Source organism: Portunus trituberculatus, chromosome 23, assembly GCF_017591435.1.
Source record: "Portunus trituberculatus isolate SZX2019 chromosome 23, ASM1759143v1, whole genome shotgun sequence".
In the NCBI taxonomy this organism is placed as follows: Eukaryota; Metazoa; Arthropoda; class Malacostraca; order Decapoda; family Portunidae; genus Portunus; species Portunus trituberculatus.
In genome coordinates, this window is record NC_059277.1 from 13,100,820 (window position 1) to 13,126,747 (window position 25,928).

General features: G+C 43.6%; 1 pseudogene; it reads left to right on the forward strand.

Annotated features, from left to right (window-relative positions):
• The window catches only part of LOC123507822, a 388,467-nt pseudogene that overhangs the window by 308,646 nt on the left and 53,893 nt on the right, over positions 1–25,928 (forward strand).

Here is a 25,928-nt window from a genome sequence, read left to right on the forward strand (position 1 = left end):
AAAAAAGATAAAAAAACTTTGATTGAAATAGAGGAGGAGGATGAAGAAGAGAAGAAGAAAAAGACTGAAAATGAAAGAAAAATGGAAAAGAGGAATATAAAAAAAGAGGGAGATGAAGAAGAGAGGAAGAAAAACACTGAAAATTCAAAGAAAACAAAAGGAAAAAGAAGGAACATAAAAAAATGAGAGAGATGAAGAAGAGAAGAAGAAAAACACTGAAGAATGAAAGAAAAAAGGAAAAAGAAGGAATATAAGAGAAGAGTGAGATTATAAGACGAACACAAAGGAAGAGAAGGAGAAACAGAAGTACAGATGAATGTTGGAAGCTGAGTAAGTGAATAAGGGGCAGTAGGAAAAAAAGGAAATAAGATAAAAGCAAGGAAGGAAGAGAGAGGGAGAGGATGAGGCGAGCTGGGACCAGTGGAGCGTTTGGCACAAAGGAATATGCTCCAGCGTCCTTGTTGGTGAGAGCGAGAGGCGGACACGCGCCAAATACAATCAAAACATGCTCAGGTAAGGACACAGGTGAGCCCGGACGACGCAAGAACAACATTGCCTCACGTCAGGTAAAAATAAGGCAGCTACTGACGGAGGCACAGAGGGAGGCAAAAGGTGCATGTTTATCTTGATCTTAGTCTTTCTGAAGAGCAAAGCGAGCGTGGCCAACGAAAATTATGCAGGAAAAGTTAAATGATCTCTTAACTGGTGTAAGGAAGGTGCAGGGAAGGAGAGGGAATGTTTAAGCTATACTAATTAACCTAACACTAACACTAACACTTACACTAAAACTAACCCAACCTAACCTAACCTAACCTAACCTAACCTAACCTAAACTTCATCTAACCTAACTTACCAAACTTCACCTAACCTAACCTAACCTAACTTACGAAACTTCACCAAACTTCACCTAACCTAACCAAACCTAACATAACCAAACTCTACCTAACCTAACATGTCAAACTTCACCTAACTTCACCTAACTTCACCTTAACGTAACCTACATGAGAAGAGCAGAACGAGGCAGATAAACAATAACAACATTTCTGACACACAGTAAAAGAGACCTACTGTCTTTACTACTAATGGAAGCACAGACGAAGGGAGGCGAAATGTGTAAGTTTAATTTGATCTTTCTGTCATAACGCAAGAGGAGGAGAAAAGGAAGAGGAGGAGGAGGAGGAGGAGGAGGAGGAGATACAAACGCAGGTAATACAATAAACACAAGCATCTCTTTTACCTTTTGACTGAGGGACAGATGGAAGGAAGGAAAATATTTAACCTAACCTATCACGAGGGAGAGAGGGATGGAAGAGGCGAATGAAAACAGTGCTGCGTTAAATACAATAAATGCAAACTTCTCTTTTTACTAGTGAAGGAGGAATAGAGGAAGGGACGAAGGGAGAACAGTAAAAGAGCGTAACGTAACTATGTACTAAGAGAGAAGGAAAGGGAGAGACACAAACAGGAATAAAACCTTGACTACAAAAAATGCAAACCTCTTTTTAGTAGTGAAGGAGGAATAGAGGAAGGGAGGAAGGGAGAGCAGTAAGGGAGCGTAACGTAAATACATACATACGGAAGAATGGAGGACACAGACAAAAGTAATATCTTCTTAAATGCAAAAAGGGAAGAGGAATAAGAGAGACGGACAGTGATACCTTGAATACAACAAATACAAACCTCTCTTTTTACTACTGCAGGAGGAACAGAGGAAGGGAAAAGAGTAAAAGAAAGTAACGTAACTATATACAAGTACAACTAATGCAAACTTCTATTTTTACTAGTAACTATGTACTTATGGAGAAGGAAATGGAGAGACACAAACAGGAGTAATGGCTTCTTAAATGCAAGAAAAAAAATAAACGATGGACTTTTAACTTTTGACATTTAGAAGACAGTGTGATATTTATTCCTTTTGTTCCTTCATTTCAGTAACCAAATACGACTTTATTGAGCCAAAATGTAACATGAGGCACTGAAAGCTTTGGCCGATTTGACTCGATCCGTTACTCTCTTTGTTGTTTTTCCTGCACAAAGAAAACTCATGAAACATTTTATTCTGCTCTCAGTAAATCCACATACTCGAATATACACAATAGCTCACTTAAACCTTTGACTGTATCTGGCACATCTTTTCTTAGTAACCAATCACTGTGAGACACATTTAATTGCCCCACAGCTACCATCAGTGCTCAAATATACACAAAAGCTAATTTCAACCTTCTGACTGTTATCTAGAATACCTTTTCTTAGTAACCAATCACTGTAAGACACCTTTACCTGCCCTACAGCCACCGCCAATGCTCAAATATATCCAGTACCTCTTTTTAACCCTCTTACTGATATCTACCACACCTTTTTTTAACTGCCAATGGGTGAGAGAGATCTTTACTTGCCCTACAGTCACCTTCAATGTTTAAACCTCGTAGAAAAGCCAAAAATCTGTTTTCTTTAATCTCCTTTCTTGTAGATGTTCATAAAGATTTCCTGCATTACTTCTGGCGCTTTTAACCTTTTCAGTACTAGAACACATATGTTTACCTTGAAATTTGTGGACGATTAGACCATTTTATTGACATTAGGAAGGGTCTGTGAAGGTCAGGAGATTAGTGGCCACAGTCTTCACTATTTTAATCCCCTACATGAGTTTCTGAAGCTGTATAAGATCACCAAATAGTAAGCAGAATGAATGTGGAAAGGCGTCATGGTACTGAAGGGTTTAATTGTTTCGTATTGAAGTGGAAGGTTTAAAGACCAACACTCAAGAGCATGATACTAATACAGGAGAAGAGACTCAATAAGTGGAAAGGTGGTAAGTGCCTCTTCCATTAACGAAAAGAAGGAGTGCCAAAGAAGAGTCAATATCGTTACCAGTGTTGTCTGATCGAAATTGTGTTTCCAGACCTACACCAGAATATTTAATTACTATTCAGAATCCACAAGACTGAGGAAGCATACAAGTGGCTGAGTAATTTATTTTTTATTTATTTATTTTTATTTATACCATGTTGAGGGAGAAAGAAGAAAAGTTTGACATTTTTACACATATTCATTAAGGTCGGAATACTCGTTCTTACTATACAGTTTGATAATAGAATGATGTTATTGGCTGAGACTTTTAAGAATGGCATTGTAGCCTAATCCTCTTCAGTACTGGGATACGTTTTCATATTCATTCTGCTTACTATTTGGTGATTTTATACAGTTTCAGAAGCTTATGCGGGGGATTAAACTAGTGAAGACTCTAGCTATTAATCTTCTGACATCCATAGATTCTTCCTAATGTCAATAAATGGTCTAATCGTGTACAAATCTCAAGGTAAAAATGTATCCCGGTACTGAAAGGGTTAACCTCTTCAGTACTGGGACACATTTTTACCTTAAGATTTGTGCATGATTAGACCATTTATTGACATTAGCAAGGGTCTCTAGTGACCAGAACATTAACGGCCAGAGTCTTCACTGTTTAAATCCCCACATAAATTTCTGAAGCTGTATAAAATCACCAAATAGTAAGCAGAATGAATATCGAAACACGTCATGGTTCTGAAGGGGTTGAGAAGGGTCTATGGATGTCAGAAGATTAATGGCCAGAGTCTTCACTATTCTAATCACAACACAAATTTCTGAAGCTGTGTGAAATCACCAAATAGTAAGCAGAATGAATATGGAAACGCGTCACGGTACTGAAGTGGTTAAGAACAGAGGGAAGAACAGGAAATAAAGCCGTTTCAACACAAAGGAACTCCTGTATATACAAAAACCTTTCCGTGTCATAACTACCCACAAGACTATCCAACCTACAGAAGAAACTAACGCTCTTACACTTGCTGAAAAATGAGTCGGTAGTGATAGGTCGTTAGGGAGTTAGATGACTAAGAAAATGTGATGATGATGATGACGATGACGATGATGATGATGATGATGACGATGACAATGATGATGATGATGGGTAGAAATAGAGAGGTGTGTATCACGATGACTAAGACGTGTATACCCGATGGTTCGTTGAAAAATGAATAAATACACGTAAAATAAAACCAAAAACCTTTAAATACTGACAGAGGCTCAGAGCTGGGATGTCAGGGAGGGAGGGAAGGAGGGAAGGAAGGGAGGGAGAGAGAGAGGGAGAGAAGGTGGGAAGGATGAAAGGAGGAAGAGAGGAAGGAAGGGAGGGAAAGAGGGAAGGAGGGAAGGATGAAGGGAGGAAGGGAGGGAAAGCAGGAGGGAAGAAAGAAGGGAGAGAGGGAAATAAGGAGGAAAGAGGGAAAGATGAAGAGAGGAAGGAAGGAAGAAAAAGAGGGAAGGATGAAGAGAGGAAGGAATGAAGGAAAAAAGGGAAGGAGGGAAGGATGAAGGGAGAGAGGGAGGAAAGGAGGGAAAAAGGGAAGGATAAAGGGGAAAAGGAAGGGAGGGAAAGAGGGAAGGATGAAGGGGGGAAAGGAAGAGAGGAGAGGGAGGGATGGAGGGAGGGAGGGATGGCAACAAAAAGCAGACGTTTATTCATGAGTGAAAACGTGAAGGTCAGTCAGCGTTAAGAATCAAACTGATCGTATTTCACAAAGGCTGAATTCCAGCTTCCAGGATCTGCAGGTAACTCGCCCCACGCTCCACTCTCTCTCGCCCACTCAAGTAACGTGACACCGCGCTTGCCTCTCTCCACCTCTCCATCTCCCTGCCTCTCTATCTCTCTACCTCTCCTCTTCTCTGTCTCTCTGTCTCTCTACTTCTTCTCTTCTCTGTCTCTCTGTCTCTCTGCTTCTCCTCTTCTGTCTCTCTGCTTCCCTGCCTCTCAATCTCTCCACCTCTCCTCTTCTCTGTCTCTGTCTCTCTACTTCTCCCCTTCTCTGTCTCTCTGTCTTTCTGCCTCTCCTCTTTTCTGTCTCTCTGCTTCCCTACCTCTCTATCTCTCCACCTCTCCTCTTCTCTGTTTCTCTGTCTCTCTGTCTCTCCTCCTCTCTGTTTTTCTGTTTCCTTGCCTCTCAATCTCTCCACCTCTTCTCTTCTCTGTCTCTCTGCCTCTCTGTCTCAACGCCTCTCTGTCTCTCCGTCCCTCTGCTTATTTGCCTTTCATTATTTCTATCTCTCGACATCTCCACTTCTCCGCCTCTCCGTCTTTCTGTCTCTCTATCTCTTCACCTCTCTGACTTTCTACTTCGCCTTTACTTTCTCTCCGCCCCTTCTATCTCTTTACCTTTCTGTTTGTTTACCTCTCCTTTACTTTCTCTCAGGCTCTCCTATCTCTTTACCTCTCTTTGTGTCTGTTTACCTTTCCTCTACATCTCCGAATCACCTATCTCTTCACCTTTGTCTTTCTACTTCTACTTTATCTTCTCTCCATCTCTCCTATTTCTTCACCTCTCTGTCTATCTACCTCTTCTTTACTCTCTCTCCGCCTCTCCACTTCTCTTCATCTCTCTTTCTGTCTACCTCTCCTTTACATCTCCGCCTCTCCGCTTCTCTACCAGACACTGACTCGACCAAAGCAGTTTAGGGAGTTGCCAATGCCTCTCGTTCAGTTTGGAAAGCCGCGTGTTGGTTGTGTTGCTTGTCTCTCCTGCGTTGCTGTGGCCGTGGTGCGTGTGGGTGCTCGGCTGACTGGCTAAGTGAATGACTGGGTGACTTTGTGTTGGTTTGACTAGTGAGTGATCTGGCTGGCTCTTTAACTCACTGATTTGTTTGTTTTGGTTGGGTGAAATGAGTGGTTGGTTGGTTGATTCTGACCTAACCTAACCTAACCTAACCTAACCTAACGTAACATGATTTAACCTAATCTAATCCAACCTGACCTAACCTAACCTAACATGACCTAAGTTAATCTAACCTTATGTGACTTAACTTGACCTGACATGACTGTTTGACTGACTGGTTGGTTTGAGAATAATCGGTTGTGTCTTTGATTTGTTTACTGAACAACTGGCTGACTAATTTAACACATACTGACTGACTGACTGAATGAATGAATGATTGACTAACTGACTAACTGACTGACTGCATGAATGACTGAATGAATGAATGCATAACTGACTGACTGACTGACTGACTGAAGGAATGAATGATTGACTGACTGACTAAATGACTGACTGTCTGACTGATTGAATGAATGATTGACTGACTGAATAACTGACTGAATTAATGATTGACTAACTGACTGACTGACTGACTGACTGACTGACTGACTGACTGTTTGTTTGACTAACTGACTGACTGAACTAATTAACCGATTTAGGACTGACTAAGTGACTGATATACTTACTGACTAACTGACTGATTTGACCAACTACTTGTTCACCTGTCTAACTGTTCACCTGACAGACTGACTGGCAAACAAATCGTCACCTTTGAGTCGTGAGAAGAACAGCAAGTAATTTGGATATGAATTTCTTCTTATACTTTCTTTATTCCACGTTCATAATCTCAACTTTTCACTAATTTGAGGCAAACGTGACACAAAAAAAGTTACCAAATAAAAGAATAAGTCAATAAAAGATATACGAAGGACTGCAGAGGAAAAGACGGAATTAAAACTGTATAAAAATAAAATAAAATGTATGGTGTAGCTGGAAACTGCAGGAAAAAAGAGAGAAAGAGAGAAAAAAAGTGTATGCAAGATGAAATAGTGAAGAAATAGCTGGTAACTGCGAAATACAAGGGAATAGTGTGAAAAGATGGTGTAAAAAGAGAAAATGGTAAATGACATGGCTAGAAACTGTACAGATGAATTAAAAACAACACAAAAATGCTGTACAAGAGAAAGTAGGAAATAAGATAACTGGTAACTCAGGGAACCAGACGGAAATAGTGACAGCAGACGATATAAAAGGAAAAAGACGAATAAAATGGCTAGAAAATGTGGATATAGATTAAAAACAACACGAAAATGATAGAGAAAATTGTGAATGAAGTAAATGGTAACTCAAGAAAAGTGGCAGGAGATAAATAAAATGAGATTAGAAAAAAAAAAATGACATGACGTATAATATGACTAGAAACTGTAGAGAAAAGTGGAAAACAGCACGAAGATGGCTTAACTCCTTCAGTACCATGCCACGTCTTCACATATTATTCTGCTTACTACTTGGTGATTCTATACAGCTTCAGAAACATAAGTGGGGATGAAAATAGTGAAGACTCTTTAATCTTCTGGCTATTCAATAAATGGTCTGATCTGACCTATTTGGTGATTCTATACAGCTTCAGAAACATAAGTGGGGATTAAAATAGTGAAGACCCTTCTGACCTCCATATCTAAATAAAATCGTCTAATCGTATCCAAAATGCGTCTCAGTACTGAAAGGCTTAAACACTACATGACATGGCTGGAAACACACAAAACAAGCAAAAAAAGATAACAAACACAGGAAAACCATTCATGATATGCCTAGAACTTGCAGAAACCTGGCGAAAATGTTGATAAGACGGTGTAAAGATAAGCAAAGGAAAGGTGTGAAGCTGTAAAGTGGAAAGTGTAAACAAAGAGGAAAAAATCATGACATGGTGTGAAGATGGACAAAGGAAAGGTGTAAAGGAGTAAAGTGCAAAATGTAAAAGTAAAGTAGAGGAAAAAAATCATGACATAGTGTGAAGATGAGCAAAGGAAAAGTGTAAAGCTGTAAAATGCAAAGTGTAAACGAGAGAAAAAAAATCATGACATGGCGTGAAGATGAGCAAAGGAAAGGTGTAAAGGAGAAAAGTACAAAGTGTAAAGGTAAACAAGAAGAAAGAAATCATGACATGGTGTAAAAGATAAGCAAAGGAAAGGTGTGAAGCTGTAAAATGCAAAGTGTAAACAAGGGGAAATAATTCATGACATGGTGTGAATATGGACAAAGGAAGGTTTCAAGCTGTAAAGTGCAAAGTATAAAGGTAACACAATGAAAACAAAACAAACAAAACTTCATAGAATGCATAGAAACTAAACAAAAATTGGTGGAAATAATAAATAAGAAAGTTTAAAGAGATCTGGTTGATAATGGAGTAGAATAGTATTAGTTTAGTGACAGTCAGAGGGATGGGCGGTTGGTAATAATATATAGGAGGATTTAATCTCTTTAGTACCAGGACGCGTTCTCATATTCATTCTGGTTACTATATGGCGATTTTATACAACCTCAGAAACATATGTTGGGATTAAAATAGTAAAGACTCTGGCCATTAATCTTCTTACCTTCATAAACCATTCCTAATGTCAATAAAATCGTCTAATTATACCAAAAAATCAAGGCAAAAATGTGTCTCAGTTTCAGAAACATATATTGGGATTAAAATAGTGAAGACTCTGGCCATTAATCTTTTGACCTTCATAGACCCTTCGTAATGTAACCATAATTGTCTAATCACACCAAAAAATTAAGGTAAAAATGCGTCTCAGTATTGAAGGGGTTAAAGAGACCTGGTTGGGAATGAAGCAAGAATAGTATTAGTTTAGGAATAGTTAGGTGGATGGGCGGCAGAGGAATTGAAAGCGGGTGTTCCAGGGCGCCTCCTCCTTTGGTGCTGGCTGGCCATTCACGATGCAAATGGATTTAAATTGGTTTCCTTTGTGTGAGCGTAATGAATAACACGCCGCTCTAAAAATCTACTTATGCTCTGCCCACCTCCCTTTCTTTCCAGTGCTCTTTCCCACGCTAATTCCCATGTTCTCACGCTTTACTCCTTTCTCACACGCCAATGACTCTACTCTAATCTTTCCAGGCTCTTCCTCTTTCTTTTCCATACTTTCATGCTCTTTTCTGTAGCCATTCCCACGCTCCTTCCTTTGTTCCCACGCTCATGCTCCTACCTGTGCAAATGTTCCTATGCCAATGTTCTTAATCTTAGTCTTTTCTGCGCCCTTTCCATGCTCATTTCCATGCTCTCACTCCACCTTATCTATGCTCCTATCTATGTTTTTTCGCCTTCTCCCACGCTCATAACCTTTAGTCTTTCTTATGCTCCTTTCAATGTATCTTTGTTAACCTTCAGTCTTATCCCTCTCACTCCCTCGTTCTTTCCTGTGTCCTTTCCCACGCTCCTTTCCATGATCTCACACCGGATTTTCTATGCTCTTTCCAACACTTCTTCGCTTTCTCCCAAGCTCCTCAAGTCTCTCTTATGCTCCTTTCAATGTTACTTTGTTAACCTTCAGTCTTATCAGTCTCATTCTCTTGGCATTTTTTCCCCCTTTTCTCACGCTCCTTTCTATGCTCCTACTAACGTTTCTTCGCCTTCTCCCAAGCTCATAAACCTTTAATCTCTTATGCTCCTTTCAATGAACCTTCTGTTAACCTTCAGTCTTATCAGTCTCACTCTCTTGGCATTTTTCCCCCTTTTTTTCATGCTCCTTTCTATGCTCTTACCAACGTTTCTTTCTTTTCTCCCACGCTCATAAACCTTTAGTCTCTCTTATGCTCCTTTCAATACACCTTCGTTAACCTTCAGTCTTATCATTCCTACTCACACCCATACACCATCTGCCACCCATCACGCCCATTCTACGCCCATATCATGCACATCTACACGCCCCCTACACCCTCACGCCCACGCACGCCGGCCAATATCCAGGCAGCCCCATGTGTGTTTTTACGCCCCCCCTTCTCCCAGGTGAATATTGCCCCTCGCTTCTCATCGCTGAATAAAATAGATGGAAAACTGTTTTTGGTGTGGCGGGGCAGCGGCGCGGCTTCCCCAGGGTGGTGTGGCCCGATTGGTCAATTTTGTATGTGATGTATGTATGTAAGTAGCTAGATAGCAACGCACGCACACACGCACACACGCGCACACACACACACACACACACACACACACACACACACACACACACACACACACACACACACACACACACACACACACACACACACACACACACACACACACACACACACACACACACACACACACACAAACACACACACAGGGAAAGAGAGAGAGAGAGAGAGAGAGAGAGAGAGAGAGAGAGAGAGAGAGAGAGAGAGAGAGAGAGAGAGAGAGAGAGAGAGAGTCAGTCAATCCATACACACACACACACACACACACACACGGTAGCTCAGTGGTTAGAGCGCTGGCTTCACAAGCCAGATGACCGGGGTTCGATTCCCCGGCCGGGGAGTCGAGCTCCTGTTCACCTAGCAGTGAGAAGGTACGGGATGTAAATCGAGGAGTTGTGACCTTGTTGTCCCGGTGTGTGGTGTGTGCCTGGTCTCAGGCCTATCCGAAGATCGGAAATAATGAGCTCTGAGCTCGTTCCGTAGGGTAACGTCTGGCAGTCTCGTCAGAGACTGCAGCAGATCAAACAGTGAAACACACAAGACCTAGTTTAGATGTAAATTGCTTTAAGTTGTCAGCGAGGTGCAGACTCCCTCAGCTTGCCTCAGGGTGTGTTGCCTTCGCCAGATGGGGTGGGGGTGGACCAGGCCCCGGAGCGACGCGTGCAGGGGGACGGCGTACTGCTCGTGGAGAAGGTACGGCAACAGGACGACGCCGGAGTGTACACCTGCAGCGCGGGCACCAAGCAGGGGCGCTCCGCTACAGGTTCCGTCAGGGTGTCAGTGCTTGGTGAGTCTGTGTAGGGGTGTTGTTTGAGTGTGTCTGTGTGTTTTGTTTATCTCTCTCTGTCTCTCTGCGTCTCTGTTTCTCGGTGTCTCTATGTCTGTTTCTGTCTCTCTGTTTCTCTGTCTCTCTGTCTCTCTGTGTCTCTTTCTTTTTTCTCTCTCTCTCTCTCTCTCTCTCTCTCTCTCTCTCTCTCTCTGTATATCTCTTTCTATATTTCTCTGTATACCTCTTTCTGTATTTTTTTTCTGTACCTCTTTCTTTCTTTTCTCTCTTTTTCTCTTTCCCTTCCTCTCTTTCTTTCTCCTTCTCTCTTTCTGTCTTTCTCTCTCTCTTTTTACCTCTTTCCGTCTTTCTCTCTCTTTTTTTTCCCTTTCTCTCTTTTTTTTTCTGTTCACGTATTTGCTTCTGTTTATTTTGGTGTTTGTCTGTCTATCTGTGTATCTTTCTTTACTTCTTTCTCTTTCTCTCTTATTTATCATCGTTACTCTTCAATTATTTTTTGGCCTTTTCTTCGTGTTTATTTCTCTTGTCTTTTTTTTTCTCTTTATTCTGTTTTCTTCTGCCTTATCTTCGTATTTTTCTTATTCTTTCTTTCTCCAGTTTTCTTCTCTCGTTTTCTTATCATTTCTAACTCTTGTCCTTTTTTTTGTCTCTTTCCTCTTTCACACATTCCTCCTTTCCTTACCTTCAGTCTCTTCTCGTTGTCTCTCCACCTTCTGTAATTATCTCCTGTCTGTTCTTCCTGTCTGCCCTTCCTGTCTCATTCTCCTATCTCCCTTATCTCTCCCTTATCATCTTCCCCTGTCTCTTTCTCCTTCTCCAATATGGCTTAATGTAACGGCGTCAGGAAATCAATTAATTGCCTTTCTCCTTTACTTTCTCTCCTTCTCTCTTTCCTTCAGTCTCTTCCTTACCTTCTTCTCCTCCTTTCTTTCTCTTCTTCCTTCCTTTCTTAGCTTTTTACTATTTCTTTCTTCTTTGTTTTGCGCTTTCTTTTGCTTATTTTTTTTCTCTGCTTCTCCCTCTTTTCATTATTGTCTTTTCTCCTTATTTCTGTTTTTTATTTCTTCTTCCTTCTTATTCTTCCTTTTCTCTCTTTTTTTCTTTTTCTTCTTTGTCTTTTTTTCTCTGTCTCTCGTTTCTTTTGTCTTTTCTGCTTTTCTTTCCTCCCTTCTTCTGCTTCTCTTTCTTCCTTATTTTCCTCAAGTAATCTATAGTATCAATTTATTCCTTTTCTTTCTTCTATTCTTTTCCTCCTCCATTAGTTTATTTCCTCATTTCTCTTATCTGTGTATCTACCCGTGTTTTATTGTTTTCTCCTTCTACTCTTCATTTCTTCCTTCTTTTTCTCTGGTCATCTATATTTTTTCCCCTCTCACACATCTTTATCTTGCCCTCCCTCTATCCTCTTTTCTTTTTCCATCCCTTCTAATTCTTTTCCCTCCAACCCATCTTTCCCTCCTATTCTCCCACCTCTCCTTTTTCCATCCCTTCTAATAATGTTTTCCTGGATAAATACTTCACGCTCATATTTTCAGTAGTTACCTAGATCCCTAAGACATGGCCACCAGGTTCCCGTGTTTCCCTGGGGGCGTGAGTGAGGCGCCGGCAGGTCACCCCGTGGTAGGTCAGTGACACCCGAGAGCCTCATTAACCTGGCACGCCTTGGAATGTCACACTTAGGTTTGATGTTATGATGGAAAGGCTCACATGAGTTCAATTGAGTTTCTTCACTTTGGTGCTTGTTGTTTGATTGATTTTTCTCTCATATCTTTGTTTTGTTATTTCTATTTTTTTTTTCTTTTTTTTTTGTCTTCAGTTTCATGTTTGTGTTAATTTGTTGTTGTTTTTGTTAAGTGTAAGGGTTTTCTTTATTTGTTGTGTTTTTTTTTTTTTTGTGGTTTTCTTGTTTGTGTAAATTTATGTAGTTTGTGTTTATGTTCTTTGTTGTTGTTGATGTTGTTGTTGTTGTTGTTGATTGTTGTTGTTGTTGAATTAGTTGGTTTCTTTTGTTTTCTCGTCTGTATAGATTTAATCATTTTCTGTTAAATATATGTCTGTGTCTTTCTTTTCAAATTTCTTTTATTATTGTATTATCTGTTTTTTTATTTTTAGCTTAGAAACTAAACTGATGATACATTTTTCACTTCTTTTTCTTTTTTTCTTTTAACATAGCTGATTATTTATTATTATATTACTTTGTTTTTTTTTTAGCTTAGAAAGTAAATCATGATACATTTCTCACTTTTTTGCTTTTTTCTTTACTTTTAACATAGAAACTAATCTGATGACACATTTTTCACTTTCTTATTCAGTACTCAACACCGGAAAGTTTGTAAATGTATATAATGTAAACTACTTCCATCCATTAATTCCTCTTTGTTTCCTTTTTTTCTCATTTTTTCCTAAGCAGATTATTAATTTAATTGCATCACTTCAACAGGCTCATTAATTTTTTAAACCTGAACGACTTTTAAAGCTTCGTTCGGACTTGTGTAATTAGCGAACTAGCGACTCTGGCTGTAAATCAAAAGCTTCCCTCGCATCGCTTCGTTTGAGCTTCGATGATTACACTCGTTAGGATTGAAGCTTCCAGTATTAACTTCAGAACCATGACGCGTTTCTACATTCACTCTGTCTACTATTTGGCGATTAAATTCAGCTTCAGAAACTCATGTAGGGGATTAATAAGTGAAGATTCTGGCCATTAATCATCTGACCTCCATAAATCCTTTCTATTGTCAATAAAATCATCTAATCATACACAAATCTCAGAGTAAAAATGCGTCACAGTATTGAAGGGGTTAAAAATTCTGACTAAAAGCTTCGTTTGGACAGATAATTAGCTTGAAATGTTAAAGCTTTCGTAAAGACAGACGTTTCTGATTACAAAATGGCAGCCTCTTAAATTTTCCGGTAGAGTGCTTCGTTTTGACAATTGCCTTCGTTAGAAATGAAGCTTTTAATCACTAACCTTCTTGTAAAGAGTTTGGCTTAAAATCTTATAAGTAGCTTCGGATCGTGTCAAGAATAGCGAACCCTGTAGCTCTTCTCGTTTCCCGGCTCCCCCTTTGCAGCTCTTTCTCTCAACTGACATAAGAAAAAAAAATTATACCATTAGGAGCCGCAACAGCTTAGATCATAATGGTACAGCCAGGGTTAACAGGAGAACGCTACATCTTCCACCGGATAACTAGGTTTGGCAAGGATTCGAACCTGGGCAGCGTAGACCGGACGCCAGAACACAAGGCGCCTTAACCAGCTACATCAAAAACTAATGTGAGGGATTAGAATAGTGAAGACTGTGGCCATTAATCTTTTGACCTCCATAGACCCATCCTAATGTCAATAAAACAGTCTAATCGTGCACAAATCTTTAGGTAAAAATGTGTCCCAGTATTGAAGAGATTAAGCTTCTAATAATAAATAAAATCACAGAGACCTTCAAATACTAAAGCTTCAGATCATAAAGCTAAAATTCAGAAGCCTTTAAACTTGAAAAACGTTCTAATCCTGAAGGTTCAAATATCAAAGCTTTAGAATCAAACACTTTATAAAGAAAAAAAAGAGAGAGAAAAAAAAAACATTGAATCATGGTAGTAAATTTTTTCATATATTAATTACACGAAAGAGAGAGAGAGAGAGAGAGAGAGAGAGAGAGAGAGAGAGAGAGAGAGAGAGAGAGAGAGAGAGAGAGACTCCACCACTTGAAAATTAAATAGGCAAACAAGCTCAGGAGGTGAATGACTGTCGCGTTGAGGTCTTCACGCATTCACGGCTCGCGGTGAAGGGCTGCTATTTATCATTCACGCGTGACGGCTAAGAGATCCACCTCACCACACCCACACCGCCACTCACCTCTCGTATCCACATCTCGGCGGGGCGTCCTCTTCTGGGGTGGAGCGGCGCGAAAAGGAGGTGGAGCAGGTGGTCGTGGTGGATTAGTGGATAGTTCATTGTTGTTTGTTTTGTTTTGATTGTTTTTAACTCCTTCAGTATTAGAAGGTTTTTTTATGAGTTTTAGTGACGATTAGACCATTTTATTGATGTTAGAAAGGGTCTATGGAGGTCAGAAGGTTAATGGCTACAGTCTTCACTATTTCAATCCCCACATAAATTTCTGAAGCTGAGTAAAATGGGCTAATAGTAACCAGAATGAATATGGACACGCCTCATGGTACTGAATGGGCTAATGATGGAAGTTAATTTTTTATGGCATTTTCTTCTTTTTCTTTTAGTGATGCGAGTTTTCATTGGTTATCATCGTCTGTTGTTGTTTTGATGTTTTTTCCATTTTTTTTATTCTTTTATTGTTTCTATGTTAATGATATTGCTTGCTGATCTATTATTTTTTTCCTCTTTACTTTGGTTTAATCTACACAATATCTAAAGTGTTATCTCTTCAGCACGTAGAAGGGAAAGGTACTTAAAAAGACGAGGGTGGAAAATCAAATCTGTTCATATTGCCACGTAATTAATGAGAAAACAAATTATAAAAGCAATAATCTTTCAATAAATGCACAGATAATTCCTTCCTCAGCTCCCTATATACAGGCGGTCCCAGGGGTGGTCGTGGCCATTCCAGGCGCCTCGTCGTCCCTGGAAACACGGGAATACTGGAATTCGCCCTATTAACGTAATTCCCTTGACTGATCCAACCATTTATGGGAGGCAGTCATTGGCTTACCTTCTTGGCGCTCAGTGTTGCCTTTCCCTCATTAGTCAGTATTTTGTGACCTGCCAACGTGTGATCAGCTTTAATGCTCCTTAACACCCTAATGCTCCTTAACATCCTCAGCACCCACAGGTCCCTAGTGAGGCGCCGCTCACCTGCAGCGGGGGAGTAGCGGCCTGCAGCAGCGGTGCTAATGGTGTCACCGCAGTGTTCTTTTCTGGTTGCTAATCTTAGTGTTGAGTGTGCAGTCTCCCAGGGTGTGCAGGAGTCGGGGTGGCAGTGTGGGGTGAGCTGCTGGAGGGTGCGTGAGGGTGGAGTGTCTCAGCTAATGGCAGGGCGTGCCGCTCCGCAGTCCCCCCAAAGATATCGCAGTTCGGCGCGGGCGAGCGCGTGGTGGCCGGCGAGCGCCTGACGCTGACGTGCTCTGTGTCGCGGGGGGACGAGCCGCTCTCCCTCACCTGGCTGTGGGACAACGACCCCCTCACGCCCGGCAGCGCCCACACCGAGGGTCTCTCCATCGCCAACGTCAACACCTTCAACTCCGTGCTGAGCATCGAGCGGGTGGGGGAGCACCACGCGGGGGACTACACCTGTGTGGCCACCAACGCCGCCGCCTCCACCCGCTCCACCTCCACCCTCACAGTCCACGGTACTCACCCCCTCCCGGCACGCTCGCCTCTTCCCCTCCCCCTCCATGTGTGTTATGACCAAGTTCTTAACTTTTGTGTTTTTATCTGCCCCCTTTACAGTTCCCCCTCGTATTGAACCTTTTTCGTTCCAAGAGGGTTTGTCGGAAGGCATGCGAACTCGTGTGGTTTGTGGAGTGAATAAGGGTGATTCTCCCCTAAAACTGGAGTGGTTCAAGGATGGGCGGTCCCTCTCCCAGGGGAGGCCGCCCAACATTCAGGTGAAGGTCATTGACCAGTTCTCGAGTGTGCTGACAATGAGCTCGCTGACGGCCGCACACTCGGGGCGCTACACCTGCCAGGCGCACAACGCGGCGGCGGCGGTGCGCTTCACGGCCTCCCTCAGCGTGCACGGTAAGGTTGTGGCGGCGGAGAGCCCAGCACCCCGCACCGCACCGCACCATAGCACTCACGTAGCCTAGGCCAGGTAACGACACACGCTACGGTCAGCACCATGAGCACCTGTGTAGCCGCCTGGTCACTGAACGGCTGTGTTTCACTTCACCCACCCCCCTTGTAGCTCCCGCACGCCTCCCCCTCCCCTGTCCCCCCCTGTGCACGCTCCTCCCTGCACGCCCCCTCGTCTCGTGGCATGTCACCCACAGGAGCCGCTGCAGCCAGGACGCCCTCACCGACCTGCTCGAGTTCCATCTGCTACAGGGCCGGCCTGCTACTGGCCCGGCCTGCTAGGGGCTCGTCCTGCTATACTCACCTTGTTGGGCACACCACCGCCTCAGCACATGTACAGTAGTGACGCCACGGCTTCCACGTAGGACACCACACACACCACAGCTTCTGTACATACTTGTTGCACACACACGCACACACCGCCACGTCACACTGCAATGGTTAGACTGGTGATAGATGTGCTCACAGGCACCACCTCACTAGCACAGTAACTCGATGGAAAGATAACTGTATATTTGTTGAGTGTGTCACGATGGGTGGTAGTCTAGCCTGAGTTCAGAGTGTAATGTGTACACGACACTGTAGTGAACACCGAGCCACTCACCACACGCCAAGCTTAGGTCTGTAGATAGAAAGCATAACTCAATAGCTGAAAAAAAAGTCCAGTTTGTGTGTGTGTGTGTGTGTCAAATACTCTTTCAGCGGCTCTGCACATGTCAGATTAGGCCGGGGTGCGATCCGCAGCGACCACACCCCGGCCCCTCCCCTCCCATTACCCCTCCCCTCACCCCCTCCACTGCCCACGCCACAGTCACTCATGTATCCTAACACATACACACACACACACACACACACACACACACACACACACACACACACACACACACACACACACACACACACACACACATCCATCCATCCCTCAACATTTCGCTAGTCTATCTTTCTTCTCCCCCCACCCCTAAAACACACACACACACACACACACACACACACACACACACACACACCTTTGACTCCACTTAACACGCAACACAATTTCCCTTCCCCAGACACACACACACACACACACACACACACACACACACACACACACACACACACACACACACACACACACACACAGACACTCCCGGCCGCACACACAAGTTTCCCATCCCCTACTGACGATGCTCTCCCTCCGCAGTGCCGCCTACGTGGGTGCTGGAGCCTCGTAACGCCAGGGTAAGCCGCGGCCACGCCCTGGTGGTGGACTGCGTAGCCAAGGGGCGCCCTGAACCAGCCGTGCAGTGGAAGAAGAAGGTGGAAGGCAGTGTGCAGGGTGAGTAAAGGGTTTCTCTATCTGTTTTCCACTTAGACCTGTATTCTGAACCGCTTTGCTCTCTCACTATCAATGGTTTCTAAAGTCTCCAGTTGAAGATACTCGTGTTTTTTAAGATACTCGTGTTTTTTAAGTGTTTTTTTATGGTACTTGTGATGGATTGGCAAGATTTCCGGTTTATTAAATGGAGAAACTGTCTTGAAAACTCTTCTGGTTGTCTCTGTGACCTTGGAAAATTGTCGTAGCGAGGGAAAGATGTTTCTGAATACGGCGTTAAAGAGAGAGAGAGAGAGAGAGAGAGAGAGAGAGAGAGAGAGAGAGAGAGAGATAACAAATAGATAAAGATGAATGTAAAGACTATGAAGACTAGACAGAAGTACAGAGAGATGCAGAGAAGGAGAAAAGGTGAGTATAAACACAGATACAGAGATACACATAAGCACAAAATAAGAAACAACATAAGAAATAACAGCAGCTGCAAGAAATAATTAGGCCTCCACCTTTCTTGTTGCCCTGGGCCGGTTGTTCCTCTTACATATAAAAAAAAAAAAAGCGACTGGACATATCTCTCTCTCTCTCTCTCTCTCGTCCCTCTCAAGTTCCCATTTATCCTCGTAAGTGTGAACGTAATGCTGGAGCTCATGTCCTTGTGAAGTGTTGCGAGGAGGGACTACAGTATAAGCTTTTTTTTTCTCTCTCTCTCTCTCTCTCTCTGGGGACGGGAAGAGCACCAGGCAAGGTTTCGACATCATTGCTTTGCTTCTATATGCTCTCGTGTAAGCAAGGAAGGAGCACACGACTTCCTCCTGCCTCCTCCTGCCTCCGCTCGCTTTCTCTCGCTTCCTCTCGCCTCTCTCCGCGTTTCTCCTGCTTCCTCCCGCCTCCTCTTGCTTCTTTTCTCCTTCGTTCCGTCTCCAATCGTCTCTTCTCTCTCTCTCTCTCTCTCGCTTTCTCTTGCCTTCACTTGCCTTCCTCTCGTCTCCTTTCACTTCCCTAACGCCTCCTCCAACTTCCTCTGTCTTCCGTCTCCTCTCGCCTCCCTCTCTCTTCTCTCCCATCTCCTCTCACCTTCTCCTTCTCCTTTTGCCTTTTCTTGCCTTTCTCTTCTTCTCTCCTTCCTCTCGTCCGCCTCCTTCTCTTTCTCTTCCATCTCTCCTCTTGTCCACCTCCGTCTCTCCTCTCGCTCGCTTCCGCTTCACGTCAAAGGCTGGTCATGTTAGCTTTACCTTCAGCTTAACTTGAAATTAGTACACACCTTGATCTCCTGCACGAGTCCTGACGTTTGGGGGGAAGGGAGGGTGTGGTGGTGGTGGCGGTGGTCTTCAGGAGTGCCTTGCCCTTTGGTGCGCCTCTGGAAGGGTCGTTTGAGTGATAGTGAGTGTGTGTGTGTGTGTGTGTGTGTGTGTGTGTGTGTTATAGTTCTCGTTATCTTGCCTTCGTCATCCACTCACGCCCTTATTTTTAGCTCCCTGCCGAATGGAGAGAGAGAGAGAGAGAGAGAGAGAGAGAGAGAGAGAGAGAGAGAGAGAGAGAGAGAGAGAGAGAGAGAGAGAGAGAGAGAGAGAGAGAGAAGAGAGAGAGAGAGAGAGAGAGAGAGAGAGAGAGAGAGAGAGAATTGAATTAAATTGAATTTTGAAAAGGTACCAGCACCAAGCCTGAAAGGCTATATGGCACTAGGAATAGTTGTGTTTACTCAGATCTAGTTGAAGAGATGAAGACTGGTAAGGAAGGTCATTATTCTAGGGAAGGAAAGGTGGGAGAGTCTCTCAGAAAATCAGTGAGCACTGGGGGCGTCGCAGGGTGGCCAGGAAAGGAAATGCGTCACGACGATGGGAGTATGTGTTAGGGCAGTCCAGGAATATATGTGAGACACTTAGAGCACAGTGGCAGCACGGGCAGACGGGTGGAGGTTCACGGCGCACAAGGTGTCCATGAGTGAGACCGGTATTGCCCAGGTGTATACGAGCAAGGGCGGTTTTCCAGCGCCGGTTCCGGTGGATGGAGAGAGGCCACGGGAAGACGGTGGGCTTGATGGCATGGAGTTTGTTGTCATTCTGCATGTTCCATGAAGACTGCCATAAGTCTCGGAGCATGGAAGTGAGGGCTGGGAAGCAGTCGGCGGCGGGAATGGGATGCGGGAAGTTGTCGTTGGTTAGGGCAGCAGAGCGAGCGAGGGAGTCCGCACGTTCGTTACCTGGGACACCAACGTGGCCAGGAACCCAGCAGAACTGCACGGACTTTTTCCTTGTTGAGAGGCCAAACAGAGAGAGAGAGAGGTGTGTGTGTGTGTGTGTGTGTGTGTGTGTGTGTGTGTGTGTGTGTGTGTGTGTGTGTGTGTGTGTGTGTGTGTGTACGCTGGAGTGAAGCACAATGTAGTCAGGCTTAACAATCACCTCGCTCGAAACACAGGTTCCAAAATCCCACTTACCGTGAACAGAAGAGAGAGGGAGAGAGAGAGAGAGAGAGAGAGAGAGAGAGAGAGAGAGAGAGAGGTGAACAGAGACAGGTATGCACGACTGAAGCAGATTACATTCAAGCTTACGTAACTCAACAATACAACACAACAACACGCAACACGAAATACTGCTGACCTCCAAAAAACCTCCCTTTAACCCCTGCAATACGGGGACACATTTTTACCATGAGATTTGCGTACGATTAGACCATTTTATTGACATTAGGAAGGGTCTATGGAGGTCAGAAAATTAATGGCTACAGTCTTCACTATTCTGATCCCACACATAGGTTTCTGAAACTGTATCAAATCGTAAAGTAACCGAAATGAGTAGGGAAATGCGTCATGGTACCGAAGGGAGTTAATCGTCTATACTCACTAAACTTACTCTTCTGGTGTTGGGGTTACAAATATTCCAGAGACAGGATAGACAAAGAAGGTACAAACGATTAGATTACAGCAGACACAGGCTTTATTCAACACCTGGTCGATACACACCTGCTAAAAGTTCTCTCGCTTTGTAAACTCTTACGGACTCACACTCTTACTTAAGCTGATCCAAATTAGATATTCCAAAGAGAGACAGACGGATAGACAGAGAGAGTAGGCACGAGTGGGAAATAAGTAGAATCAGACGTAACATTCTTTAGTCTAAAAAACAGCTGGAAAAATTCTCTATAGAAATACACTCTTATGAATTTACTTCCAGAGAGACAGACAGACAGATAGACAAAGAAAGTAGGCATGGATGGAGAGTAAGTAGAATTAGACGTAACATTCTTTAGTCAAAAAAGAACAAGAAAAAAGATGAAAAAATTCTATATCGCAGTACAAACTCATATAAATTTACTTAAACTGATCCCAATTACATATTCCAGAGAGAGACAGACAGATAGACAGAGAAGGTAGGAACGAATGGAGAGTAAGTATAATCAGACGTAACATTCTTAAGTAAAGAATAAAAACAGCTGGAAAAATTCTATGTAGCAGTAGAAACTCTTGTGAACTCACTTAAACTGATCCAAATAGTTATTCCAGAGAAGGTAGGCACGAGTGGAGAGTAAGTAATCAGACATAACATTCACTTGTCAAAAAAACAAGTGGGAATAATATCTATAGTTGTATAAACTCTTGTGAACTCACTTAAACCGATTCCAATTAGATATTCCAGGAAGAGAGAGAGAGAGAGAGAGAGAGAGAGAGAGAGAGAGAGAGAGAGAGAGAGAGAGAGAGAGAGAGAGACAGAGACAGACAGACAGACAGACAGACAAGGTAGGCAGGAACAGCGAGTAAGCAGAGTGAGACTTAACATTCACCGGTCGAAACACAGCTGGCAAAATTCTCCAGCACAGCAAACTCCATCGCCCGTGCCTCTGCTTGGGTCGAGGATAAAGATTACGTTTTACCTGGGCTTGTGCGAGGCTCAGGAGTGTTTACCTGCGAGTTAGCGAGTCCAGGGCGAAGTGGAAGGGAGTGAAGTGAGCAGCTGGCAGGTCTGACTGTGGCTCGGCAGCGCTGTGTCAATACTAAGCCAAAAACACATATTTAAGTCCACTTTTCCCTCGGGTTCGCTTGCTCACTGCCTGGTTCCTGGTTGGGGGTGTCGAGGCTTATCTTTCCCGTTGGCAGGTGCAGCTCAGGTCCCTGTTGCCTCTTTTGGCTGTGTGAGGCTGTGCACCAGGAGTCATGGGGTGGTCTCTCTCTCTCTCTCTCTCTCTCTCTCTCTCTCTCTCTTGTGTGTGTGTGCTTTTACTGCTTGAGGATTTGCATTTACGATGATTAAACTACTACTGTTGCTAATACTACTACTGAGAGAGAGAGAGAGAGAGAGAGAGAGAGAGAGAGAGAGAGAGAGAGAGAGAGAGAGAGAGAGAGATGGGGAAAAAAATTCATAGATCTTCCGTAGAATCAGAAAACGAGAGACACGGAAGAAACACAAAAATAACATGAAAACGACCCAAAAATAACAACAGGAAACATTAACAAAAAATAACGAAAGAGCTAAAACAAAAAAAGATAACAAAAAAAAAAAAACTTCCTTCACATCCCTATCCAAACCAATGCCTTCCTAACCTATCCTATCCTAACCTAACCTAACCTAACCTAACCTAACCTAACCTAACCTAACCCAGTGCCTTTCTAACCTGACCTAACCTAAACTAACCCAATGGCTTCCTAACCTAACCTAACTTAACCGAGAGAGAGAGAGAGAGAGAGAGAGAGAGAGAGAGAGAGAGAGAGAGAGAGAGAGAGAGAGAGAGAGAGAGAGAGAGAGAGAGAGAGAGAGAGAGAGAGAGAGAGAGAGAGAGATGGGGAAAAAAAATTCATAGATCTTCCGTAGAATCAGAAAACGAGAGACACGGAAGAAAGACAAAAACAACATGAGAGAGAGAGAGAGAGAGAGAGAGAGAGAGAGAGAGAGAGAGAGAGAGAGAGAGAGAGAGAGAGAGAGAGAGAGAGAGAGAGAGAGAGAGAGAGAGAGAGAGAGAGAGAGAGAGAGAGAGAGAGAGAGAGAGAGATGGGGAAAAAAAATTCATAGATCTTCCGTAGAATCAGAAAACGAGAGACACGGAAGAAAGACAAAAACAACATGAAAACGACCCAAAAATAACAACAGGAAACATTAACAAAAAATAACGAAAGAGCTAAAACAAAAAAAGATAAAAAAAAAACTTCCTTCACATCCCTATCCAAACCAATGCCTTCCTAACCTATCCTATCCTAACCTAACCTAACCTAACCTAACCTAACCTAACCCAGTGCCTTTCTAACCTGACCTAACCTAAACTAACCCAATGGCTTCCTAACCTAACCTAACTTAACCTAACCCAGTGCCTTCCTAACCTAACCTAACCTAACCCAATGGCTTTCTAACCTAACCTAACTTAAACTAACCTAATGGCTTTCTAACCTAACCTAACCTAACACAGTGCCTTCTTAACCTAACCTAACCTAACCTAACCCAACGACATCTTCCTCTTCTCCAGGCACCGAGACTTTCCGAGGCGTCGAGTTGGTGACCCCACGCGCCGTACAGCTTACCAACGGCTCCCTCTACGTGGCGCGGGCCGAGCCGAGTCACGCCGGAATCTACGTGTGCCGGGCTGAGAACTCCGTCACTCACCTCACTGCCACTATCAAGATATCCGTAAACTGTGAGTGCTGGGGATGCTGAGGAGGTGCTGGGATGGTGAAGGGATGGTGAAGGGATGGTAGTAAAGGTTGATTTTGTTGTTTTAGGTAAGATGGGACTAGGTAATGGTGATGTAAACTCGTGAAAAGTAAAAAAAATGTATATGAAGTTTAGTAAGTGAATGAGAGATGGAGTTTGAATGATGTTGGGGATGGTGATGAGGTGATGGGATGGTGAAGGGGTGATAGTAAAGGATATTTTTGTTTTAAGTAAGTTAGGACGAGGTAATGGTGAAGTAAATAGTGAAAATAGATGAAGTGTGAAGGATGGAGTTTAATTAAATCATGCTGGGGATGGTGATGAGGTAATGAGATGGTGAAGGGGTGGTAATAAAGGTTGTTTTTGTTATGTTAGGTAAGATTGGGGTAGATTATGGTGATGTACATAGTGAATAGAAAAAAAATATAAAAATCTTACTAAGTGAATGAGGGACTGAGTTTAAATGATGTTGGAGATGATGATGAGGTAATGAGATAGTGAAGGGGATGATAGTATAGGATATTTTTGTTTCAAGTAGGATAGGACTAGATAATGGTGATGTGAATAGTGAAAGTTAATGAGGTGTGAAGGATGGAGCTTAAATCATGGTGGGGATGGTGATGAGGTGATATGGTGAAGAGGTGGTAGTGAAAGATTGTTTTTGTTGTTTTAAGTAAAATGGGACAAGATTAAGATGATGTAAGATAGTGAAAAGAAACGAATACATAAGACTTAGTAAGTGAATGAGGGAAGGAGTTTAAACGAAGGTAGGGATGGTGATGAGGTGATGGGATGGTGAAGGGGTGTTAGTGAAGATTGTTTTTATTGTTTTAGGTAAGATGGGACGAAGTAATGGTGATGTAGAATAGTGAAAAGAAAACAATATTAAGTCTTAGTAAGTGAATGAAGGAAGGAGATTGAGTCAGTGCATTATATCCGAAGTTTTTCTTTTATGTAAGAGGGAAAAACAGGCCAAAGACAACAAAAATGGTGATTAAAAAAAAAAAAAAAAACTGAGGTGCCAGTTCCCATACATAGTAAAAAAAAAAAAAAAAAATCAGCCAAAAGAATGGGATGAACGTCTTGAAACCCCCCCCTCCTAAATTATTTCAGATCATATGGAGGTGGAATACACAGAAGCAGACAGGGAAGGAGGTTTCAAGACATTTCTCCCAGATTTTTGACTCTCTTAATATTTTATGGAACTGGCAATCAAGTGGGCCTTTTCTATTTATTTTTTGTTACCCTTGGCCAGCTTTCCCTGTTGCATAAGAAAAAGGAGTGGCAATTTTATCATTTATACACGACACACCTCGCCAAAAGTCTGCTTATCTCACCTTCACCTCTCTCTCTCCCTTCAGCGGCGCCTTACTTTAGCGGCGGGTCCTCCTCGGTGGATGTAAGGGCAGGGGAGACCTCGGTAATGGAGTGTCGCGTGCGTGGGGACTCTCCGCTCACAGTCACGTGGTCCCTGCGCGGCTCCTCCCTCCATCACTCGCCAAGGTAACTGCCGGAAGTGTTACGAGGACGGTGTGTGTGTGTGTGTGTGTGTGTGTGTGTGTGTGTGTGTGTGTGTGTGTGTGTGTGTGTTGTGTTCCGTTGTGCTGGTTCATTGGTGAGGCTTGTGGGTAGTTTTGATTTTTTTTCCTCTCGTTTGCTCTTTTTGTCGTGCTTCTCTCTCTCTCTCTCTCTCTCTCTCTCTCTCTCTCTCTCTCTCTCTCTCTCTCTCTCTCTCTCTCTCTTACTTTTCTCCTTCTCTTCTCTTGCTCCATCTTCTGTTCCTTTTCTTCTTTCTTGCTTTCCTCTTTTCTCCTCCTTCCCTTCTTTTTCTTCCTCCTTTTCGTCCTCCTCTTCCTCCTTTTACTACTACTACTACTACTACTACTACTACTATACTACTACTACTACTACTACTACAGGTATTCTGAGAGCGTGTCGGTGGAGCCAGGCGGGGAGACGCTGGCGAAGCTTGAGGTGAGCGGCGCCATCCAGAGTGACGCGGGCGTGTACACCTGCACGGCACACAACGCCTACGGCAGGAACTCCCACACCATCAGGCTCAACGTGCACGGTGTGTGTGTGTGTGTGTGTGTGTGTGTGTGTGTGTGTGGGGGGAATGTTGATTTTGACTACTACTACTACTACTACTACTACTACTACTACTACTACTACTACTACTACTACTACTACTACTACTGTGATGTAAGGTGTACAATTGGTGCCCCTCAGAGCCTCCGTCAGCGCCGCGGGGCCTGCGCGTGGTGGCTGAGGGCTCCCGTGCAGTGCGGGTGTCGTGGACGGCGCCGGAGCCGCCACCAGCGTCCTATGTTCTGCAGTTTCGGCGTGCTCTGGAGGGGTGGGGCGAGGCGCGGGCGGTGCCAGTGCCTGCCTCTGGCGTGGCGGCGGGGGTGGAGGTGTCGCCGCTGCTGCCCGCCACGGAGTACGTGGTGCGTGTGGTGGCCACCAACCACCTGGGCAGGTCGCCGCCCTCTGAAGAGCTGCGCCTCACCACCTCTGCCGAGAAGCCCGGCGCCGCCCCAAGAGACCTGCGGGCGGAGGCCATGGCGCCGCGAGAGGTGCGAGTGTCCTGGCGCCCGCCGCCCCCCGACCAGACCCACGGCACCATCCTGGGGTACTACCTCGGTTACGCCCCCGTCATCAGGAAGGTTGGGTGAGTA